At 38.9% G+C, this 9,688-nt stretch overlaps 1 long non-coding RNA gene and 1 pseudogene across 3 annotated transcripts; one reads left to right on the forward strand and one right to left on the reverse strand.

The window, feature by feature from the left end:
- Window positions 1–980: 980 nt before the first annotated feature.
- LOC144364880 (uncharacterized) lies at window positions 981–4,695 on the forward strand. Of its 3 annotated transcripts, XR_013422991.1 has the most exons (4): window positions 983–2,048; window positions 2,158–2,458; window positions 3,513–3,629; window positions 4,459–4,695. It is a non-coding gene; the product is annotated as an uncharacterized LOC144364880 (long non-coding RNA). The 3 variants fall into 3 exon arrangements; XR_013422992.1 differs by having other exon boundaries at window positions 981–2,458; window positions 3,240–3,629; XR_013422990.1 differs by having other exon boundaries at window positions 997–2,458.
- A 3,168-nt stretch (window positions 4,696–7,863) lies between these two features.
- LOC101960891 (cofilin-2 pseudogene) lies at window positions 7,864–8,337 on the reverse strand (annotated as a pseudogene).
- Between the last annotated feature and the right edge of the window lie 1,351 nt (window positions 8,338–9,688).

The following is a 9,688-nucleotide window of genomic DNA, read 5'->3' on the forward strand; positions in this document are numbered from 1 at the left end:
GAGCAAAACGAGATCCAAGGACAAATCCACACTTATCCTATTGACACACCGGAATGGTATTTGAAGAACCCTGTGTGGGTTGGTAATGTGACAAGAACGTGGCTGATAAAATACCCCCGAATTTAATTTCACCCAACTGGAAAATTAAGACAATTAAATGAATCTTGAAGTTCCATTGAGAAACCCACCCCAGTTTTTAACAACACAGAAAGGCAAAGAGGGACTGTATTTGTAGCTTCACGCTAGCATTACTTTTCCTGTGTTCCTGTTTCCCTTATTACCACTGGGAAGCCTTGTTGCAGCCCAAGTTCCGCTGCACAAAGTTGCCCAGTAACCATGGTTTCAGCCCCGTGGGCCACCATGGTTATACCTACATGGCATAACCATATAATGCAGCCAGCTCTGTGGCAAGTAAACCAAAAAGCACCCGGGGTGATGCTGAAATTGCCATCAGGAAGCAGCACAGTGCAGTGGTTGAGAATGTGGGACACTAAGTAGCCCGAGTACAACATCTGGCTTCATTGTTCATGAGTGGTACAACATGAGCAATTGAGTTACTGCCTCTGTAAATCGGGCTCCTGATCCATAAATGGATAAATAATGGCACCAACATCAGAGATTGTTATGAAGATTGAATATCAAAGTATCTAAAACACATTAATGTGGAAGAGAAGTTTCTTCTTATTATCTACTTATTTAGTAGGTATGTATGTATAAATGTGAAAGCAAAGAAATTATCTGGAAAGAAGCATGCAGTACTGAGAATAGTGATTATTATAGGGAAAGGGTTGAGATTTAGGGTGAAGGGTTTGAGAATATGCAGACTTTTAACATTTACTTTTTTTATAAATTTTAAATTTTCTTCTTGTTTTTATTTGTTACTAAGGGATTGAACTCAAGGGCAGTTTGCCCACTGAGCTACATCCCCAGCCCTTTTTATTTTTCATTTTGAAACAGGGTCTTGCTAAGTTGCTGAGGGTCTCACTAAATTGTTGAGGCTAGCCTCAAACTTGCAATCCTCCTGTCTCAAAATAAAAAATAAAAAACTCTGGGGATGTAGTTCTCTGATAGAGTGCCCCTGGGTTTAATCCTCATAACTGCCAAATAAATAAATAAATGAGTGATTGATCCGGGCATGGTCATATGCACCTGCAATCCAGCTTCTCAGGAGCTGAGGCAGGAGGATCACAAGTTCAAGATCAGCCTGGGCATGGGCTGGGGATGTGGCCCAAGCGGTAACGCGCTCGTCTGGCATTCGTGGGGTACTGGGTTCAATCCTCAGCACCACATAAAATAAAATAAAGATGTTGTGTCCACCGAAAACTGAAAAGATCAGCCTGGGCAACTTAGCAAGACCCTAACTCAAAATAAAAAGGACTGAGGATGTAGCTCACTGGTAAGAGTGCTTACCTAGCACACATAAAGCCTTGGATTCAATCCATGGGTATTGAATAAATGGGAAAAAAGAAAGAAAGAAGGAAGGAAGAAAAAGGAAAAGAAAGAAAAAGGTATATTGATGATTATTTTTCCACTTCTTAGTAAGGACAGACTTTTATTCAAAAAGATTATTGCAAGGCGAGTAAGGGTTATAATAGGGGAGAGGAGCCATTGCAACCAGAGAATGCTTAGTCTACAAGCATCCTGGGGGGTAGGGTTAGGCAAGAGGTTTTTTTCTGTGATAGAGAAGAGTAAACAAGTCTAGGATGACCCCGATAAGGGAAGCGGATGAAAGAGTAATGGATGGGATAGCAGATCTGAGGCCAGCCTGCTCTCAAGGGGCCACATGCTGGCTCAGGCTGAGGGTGGGTAAAGTTCAGGGGCCTGTTGGAAGGAAAGAATTTAACCAAAGTTTGTCTAAAAAGTGTTTTGTTCCAATTGATCAGCTGGGATAAGCAGTTGAGCTAATCATTTACAAGGCAAAGAAAGATAAGTTGAAGACCTGTGTCTATCCTTGTCAGAGGTAAACAAGAGGGGCTTTGGTGAGTCTTAACTAAGTCATGTGAGAAGCATGGATCTTTGCAGTGCACCATTTTTCCAGGATAGGAAGGGTAGGAGGATTTCATAAACTGTTTTCCAGGATCACAGGGCTCAAGAAAAATTCAATATGGTCAGGTTGCAAATTATACCTTTCCTATTTCTCATATGGTTGTATTTCAGATAAAGGATAAAGTATAGGTTTCAGCATGACCTGAGACTACTGCATGAAGAGGGACAGGGCTGTATAGAAGAGGAGGCTTCGGGAAAGGGCTCATTTTATGATTCCCTTGGCAAACTGATCCATTTGGAATGAGCTTCCTTGGTACCATGGCTCTTGGCATTTCTCTCTGACACACAAGTGGATCGATGAGAAATAAAATGAGGCAATACCCATGTAAATGCTGCAACCGCATTTTATTTCAACCCATGTGATGTTGATTCTGCAGCCTCTGAGGGCCGTCAGCTCTTTCTCCATGCTCGGGTGAGTCCTTGCCTTTAGCTCAGCATTGAAATGCTGCTCACAAACAGATTTCTGCTGCAGAATTCTCTTGGCTTCCTATGGACATCTGAATGTTTTCCTGTGCTGCTTACTTTGCCTTTTGTCAGAATCCAAACACCTCCCTGCAAGGCTTTATATACCAATTTGTACCCAGAACAGCATTGTAGCATCTTCTCTCTCATTCTTCCCTCTCTCTTTATTTATTTATTTATTTATTTTGCTGCTGGAGATGAAACCCAGTGCCTTGCACGTGCTAGGCAAGCTCTATACTGCTTAGCTACATCCCCAACCCCTTCATAGCCTTCTGTGCTGCAATAACTGAGATCCAGGGCTGCTAACTCGTTCTGCAATAAATCTGGGCAATCTCCTCCTTCCTACAACTTGCTATATTTCCTGGAAGCTAGCCTGGACATAGAGTAGAGAGAGATGACCACTGACTGTGGAGTTCTTAAGTCTGCCCTATTCCTCTGTCAACATCTTTAGTAAATGTTCCTGCCAGATTCTGAGCAGTCAGGCTCTGATTTACTTCCCCTTGCAAAAGCCAAGGGAATAAAGCTGTCAAGTACAAGCTGATGATTTGAACTAAATCTGAGGATTTGTGAAAATGCTGAAAATCCAAGTGGGGAATGAGGAACAGCTGCTTGGCGACTAAAACTGGGAACTGGGTGAAATTTGTCTGGCAGTTCCCACTTGCCCTTCCTCTTCCTCCCATTTCCTCTTTCCTAAAGAGACTCCTCTCTCCCCCTCCTCCCTGTGACTTCAGGAACCAGTGCCCTCTCCCCTTATCAAAAACAAAACAAAAACTGCTGTTTTGAAAGGAAGGATGTGAATCATGGAATCCTATAAGAACTAGAAGGAACTTCAGTGAGTTATCAAATCCAACTCCCCCATTCTGTGAAATGCCTGTGACTCCACATTTGGAAATCTAAATCTAGCTCTTTTTCTTTACAAATTGGAAGGTTCTAATTATGTTTTTATCCTAGAGGTGCAAGAAAAGAGGTAACTTTTCATCTGTTGTTCTTCCTCCTTCCCCTAGAGGCAGTTTCTCCTAATAAAGAAGAGTATTCTGTGGCAGCCCAAAGAAGAAGCTGTAAAACATTCAGAAATATTCTTGCATCCAGTGCACTAAAAAAACACTGAAGCAATGTGAACTGTGAGCATAAGACTCTTAAAAGGGAGGCATTGATTAATTAGGGGAATGGGTATGGGCAGAATCTTTAGTCAAGATTATCAGCTGCTTGCTAGTCTCCCTCCCCTGCCCCCGCCCCCAGGACTAGGGATTGAACCCAGGGCCTCCCATATGTTAAGCAAGCACTCTTCTACTGAGCTACATCCACAGCCAGCCCTTTTTGTTTGATTTTTAGATAGGTTCTTACTAAGTTGTCCAGACTGGCTTGGAACTTGTATTCGTCTTGCCTCAGCCTCCCAAGTCAGTGGGATTACAAATGTGTGACACCATGCCTGGTTGAACTATCACTCTTAACACATTAAGATCTGCAGAGAATTCATAAATAGGAGTAGGAATAAGATAGCTGAAATGTTATTCCCAGCTCAGGGAATTGATAACTACAGTTCTGTGTCACTTAACAATGGAGACCCATTCTGGGAAAAAAAAAATGTGCCTGTTGGTTTCATGGTTTAGAGAACATCATTGCAGAGTGTACTCACACAAACTAAGATACATTATCAATAGTGTAGCAATACACTGTCAGGGGACCTTTGTCATATAAGCTGTCCATCCTTGACTAAAATGTTATGGGATGTATGACTGTACACCTTGGACGGAGAACTCCTATTTTGTTCTGGGTCAACTTCTCCATTTGCAGTCCCGTACTATAGCTAAAGCCATCTAAGTCCAGGAGAGCAGGCATCTGACCAAGCCAAAGTCAAACAATACATTTTTATTCCTCTGGCCATTATGACTGATTTAGATTTGGGCATTAGATCCAGGATGGTCCATCCATGAATCCCTTGTGTTGCAGCTCCCTGGAAGACTCTCTCCCTCTCATTGAACTTGAACATCAAGGGGTTGGGAGGCTGGAGCTGTTACTTCAACCAACTACTGAGGACCTGAGAATGGAACCAGCAGACCCAGGATGGCAGAGTCAACCAAGAAACAGAGAAATTTGTGTCTTTTTCACATTATTTGAGGCCTGAATCAGGCCTCTCCTAAAACAAGTTCTCAATTCCATGAAGCAATAAATTTCTATTCTCCTTAATCCAATTTGAGTTCCTTTTCTACCATTGCATACTTAGAGTCCTATGTAAGAGAAACAATAAGATTAACATATAAGAGGTACTCAAAGGGGTTTTTAATGAATAAATGAATAAGACATTAATTTTTATTGTACCACACAGTTAAATACACCTGCATGTACTTCAGCCCTTTACAGTTCCTTTCTTCAAGTGCATTCAAAGAACATAAATTTAAACTTTTTGTGTGTACACATGTAGCATATTGTAGCAAAGCAACTTTTATACTTTTAATGTTTAACATCAAGCATCAACTTTCCTTTCCAGTGGGGGGGAAAAAAAAAATTTAAAAATAAAGAAGCTTACAATACAGAATGTCAATTTCACTTGAGATGCTATAGGTTTCACGTGTTTGAACTTGAAATCAATAAATGTTAAGTATGATTTTGTTTAAGATGAGTAGAGCTCATGTGGAGGGAACAAGAAGGAATGACAGTAAAGATGGCAAAAAGAAGAAAATCATTGGAGGATTTCCAAACCAAGGGGTTATCCTCTCAGAAAAGAGGCAAAATTAGAATCCCTTCAAAAAATTTTGGATGCTAATATTGCTCCACTGTAGATGAACACATTTAGCTGGGCATGGTGGTACACAGCTGTAATCCCAGTGACTCAGGAGGCTGAAGCAGGAGGATTGCAGGTTCTAGGATATCCTCTGCAACTTAGTGAGACCCTGCCTTAAGATAAAAAATAAATAAAAAGGGTTGGGAATGTAGCTCAGTGGGAAAGGGCCTAGTTTTCAATCCCTAGTACCAATAAATAAGTAAACAAATGAACTCAGAAATTGTACAGAACATAGATTATTTTAAGGCTTGAATCTCCAAAAGCAGAAACTCTTTAAGGACGCAGTAAATTGTATAAACTGGTTCGATCCTGTATAAATATTTTGCCAGCGTGTGGGAAAAGAAAATTTATCTTTTGACCAAAGTTTTGAAGATCTATTACTAATTAAGTACCAAAAAACGTAATGGCTTAATACAACCATTTTTTTTTTTTTTTTGCATGTGTTTGTATAGGTAAGAAATTTGGGAATGGTTCCTCTAGAAAGTCCATCCACCCTGCTTTATGTGGGGCAGAAAGGTCTGGGACATACACTTTCAAGGTGGAATCTTTCCCCACATGTCTTTTTCCCAAGATTCCTGGCTTTTCTTTCTCTCCACCCAGCATCACAACCCCAAGGGCCTACTCACATGGTAGGCTTCTCACAGCATAATTTTACTTCTTTGAAGTAGGAAGTAGATGTTAACAAGCCAGTTGAAGAATATACCAGACCAGGTACAATGTCACTGTCACCATAATCTATTGGTAAAAATCAGTCATGAAGCCTGTCCAAGTTCAAGGGGGAGTGACAAGGTCATATTACAGAAAAGCAGTGGCATCCAGAAATATTGTTGTGGCCCTCTTTAGAACACACAAATGTGCCACAACCTATATAATTTTATTCTAAGAAATTTGTCATATGAAAATAATGCCAAGAAATGTATCAGAGCAGAGATATTCATCTCAGCTTCTGTAGCAAAGAAAGAAACTACCTACATGTCTACTAATAGATAAAAGTCTAAGTGAATCATCACTTAACAATTAACAGCAATGTGAGCTGGGGATGTAACAGTGGTAGATTGCTGGCTTAGTATATATGAAACCTTGGGTTCAATTCTCAGTACCAGAAAGAAAAAAAAAAAAATCTGTTACTAACTGACAGCAACATGAAGCCATAATCATTTTTAAAATTTAATGTGAAGAAACATTGTTGTAAAAAGAGAAAAAGTAAAATAAAAAAGCATGTGCACTATGATGATAATTATATAAAAGCCTGTATGCATCTGGACAAAGTCTGGAAGAAAATAAGTAGAAATGAAGATAATTGCATTGAGGTGCTAATGTGTGCATGCCTTACATTTTTTCTCTTTTCTGTTATGGCTTCACACACACAAAAAAATTAAAATTAGAAGAAAAGAAGAGAATTAAAATCTTAACTATCAGTGTTCTGTACTTGGCAGATACATGTACTAATAAAGTTCAGGGAAGGCAAAGGAGGTCCACAGTTCCCTATAATTCATTCAGATTTAGACCAACTTCCAGGTCAGAAGATCCACAGATATTTCTTTTCTTTTTTTCTTTTTTTAAACATGCCACAATTTTTATTGCAACATGCCCATTTTTGTGAGAGTGGGGAGTTTGATCTCAAAACAATGTTCTACTTAAGGCTCTTTTACACAGAAATCGCCATCATGACTGCTATTGAAAATGTCTTCCATGTTGCAAGACTCACATGGTAAACATAAAACTCCCACACTTATTCAGTACTGTACAGTCAATGAAAAACAAAAAGGCATTAACAACAGCTATTTCTTTTAAAAAAGATATTCAGGCGGCTGGGGCTGTAGCTCAGTGGCAGAGCGCTTGCCTAGTATATGTGAGGCACTGGGTTCAATCCTTAACACCACATAAAAATAAATAAAATAAAGGCATTCTGTCCATCTATAATTACAAAAAATAAAAATAATAAAAAAAGATATGCAGGTAATAGGAATGAACACTGAGGTAATAGGACAAATGGATAACACAATTAATGAAACTTAACTGACTTTCCTTTTGGGAGATTAAGCTCATTTTTAAAAAGTGCTTTTAATGCATAGTGTTATATTCGTGCTGCCATGTCACAAAAGAAGGCTTACCACGGCAAGTGAGCTATATGAATGCTCCAGTGCCTCACGAAACTACAATCAAGTGCAACTATAAATAATACTGAAAAAAGTTCACCATCTGACCAATGGGTATTACTTTCAAGACATTCAATCTGCTTACCCTTTGCAGTATTCTAGACTATTCACATTGACAATCACATTCATTGTAGTGCTTGCTGCAAGGGAGGCATATAACCAGTTGTTTTGGCTAAAATAAGACAGGAAGGCATTCCTTGGGCTCTACATAAAAGTAACTGTATTAAAGAGTCTAATGGCAGTCACTTACAGGCTGCTTAAATGAATGATATCATCTTTATTCACTGTGTTGGAAGGGCCCAGTGGAAAGGGAAAAAAACAAAAACAAAAACAAAAAACACCTAATGCTATTCTGGTGGACTGAGCTGGAAAAATGAAACCTCCTTAAGATCCAGACAGCACTTGATGGTCATTTTATAACGATTTTCCTTCAAGTGAAACCACTACATTGCCTCCCAGTTTCTCTCCCAGTGTTGACGGGTCCTTAATATCATCCAAGCCATTTACTTGCCTCTAGAGTATAATACCTGTAAATTTCTTTTTAATGACATCTTTAGAGCTAGCATAAATCATCTTGCTTTTTAAGGGTGCACTTTCAGGAGCCCAGAATATAAATACTAGGTCTTCTTCTTTCTTAGGACAAAGCATATTAGCACTCATTCAGAGATAGCAATTTCACAAAAGATGTGTAAGGGCCGTCTAAGTATCACTAGTGTCACCCACCAAGATCTGTTTTGCTTCTTCTACAATTATTTGTCTTTTGTCATCACTTAAGCAGAAGAGAACTGCTTTCTTTTCTTTTCTTTTCTTTTTTTTTTTTTTTGTTCTCATGTAAAAGATTTTAAAAACTTTGATGACTTCATCATTCACTGTAACCCCAGATGTCATAGTGCCTGCAACTGTGACTATGGCAGCAGCTCCAGCTCTGTGGATCTGGGAGGAGAAGGAGGGGTAGGCAGGCGCTGCGAGATATTTCTATTTATAATTAATCTGGGTTTTGACCTCTCATCCTTGGAATGCTGATTGTCATGGAAGCAATAATTACCATATTAGTCTTGCTATGTTCCTAAGACTGTGATATGAGATTAAAAAAATGCTCTGAAAACTTACTGTGATGCACAACACAAGGTGATATTTTAATCTTTATTGTAAAGAACCAATTCAAAGTTTGAAAAATTGTCGGTGGCAATTTGGCATGGGAATTTATTCTAGAATACTCTGACAAGAACTAGATTAGCTCTGATCCCCTCTTTACAATCTCCTGTTTGTCTTGGGATGCAATGTTTTATAGGTGGAGGGATTATGGAGTTTTAGAATAGTCAAACATAACCAAACTGCTTGTGCAATTTCTAGAGAGACTCTGAATGCACCCAGCCTTCCTGGGGTTGACGTTCACAGCCGTGGGTGACCTTCAACTTATTACAAACTCAACCTTTGAACGGACATTGCTTTTCAATATTACCTTAATTTGCCAGTCATTATCGCATTTTTTAAAGGGTTCTTTTGAAGAGTCATTGCAGAAGGTCAAAGTACATGAAAGTCAAAGTCTTAAGAAAATTTGACTAAATAATTGCAAATTTCCGGGTGTAGTGACACATACCTTTAGCTCTGGCTTACTCTGCACACTGAGGAGTTCCAGGCCAGCCTGGGCAACAGAATCTGACCTTGTCTCTAAAATAAATAAACAAATAATAACAATCACAAGAATTGCAAAACCAAATTTTAAAAAGCACATCTAGCTGGGCATGATGGTGCATGCCAATAATCCCAGCAGCTCTGGAGGCTAAGGCAGGAGGATCACAAATTTGAGGTCCATTTTAGCAACTTAGCAGATTCTGTCTCAAAATAAAAAATAAAAGAGTGCTAGGGATGTAATCAGTGATAAAGCGCCCTTGGGCTCAATCCCCAGTCAAAAATAAATAAGTAAATAAAAGAAAAGAAAAAGAAAAAAAACATATCTAATGAATTGGCATGACTACTTATTGTTTTTATATAGTTAATAATTGGAAAAAGCCGGAATAAAGGCAAGGTTTAGATTATGTATTGATAATTTATTTTAATTCAGTTTAATACCTTTGGGAAAGTTTAAGATGAGGGGGTCTCTACTCACAGACAAAAGCAATTGCCAAAATTCTTAGAACAAACATTTAGTATTTTTTAAACCTGAAATTGACATTTTATTTAATAAATGCTTGCCTAGCAGTCGCTATGTGTCGTACTTCTACACTTTGTGGAATTT

This window comes from Ictidomys tridecemlineatus, chromosome 6 (genome assembly GCF_052094955.1).
Source record: "Ictidomys tridecemlineatus isolate mIctTri1 chromosome 6, mIctTri1.hap1, whole genome shotgun sequence".
Classification (NCBI taxonomy): domain Eukaryota; kingdom Metazoa; phylum Chordata; class Mammalia; order Rodentia; family Sciuridae; genus Ictidomys; species Ictidomys tridecemlineatus.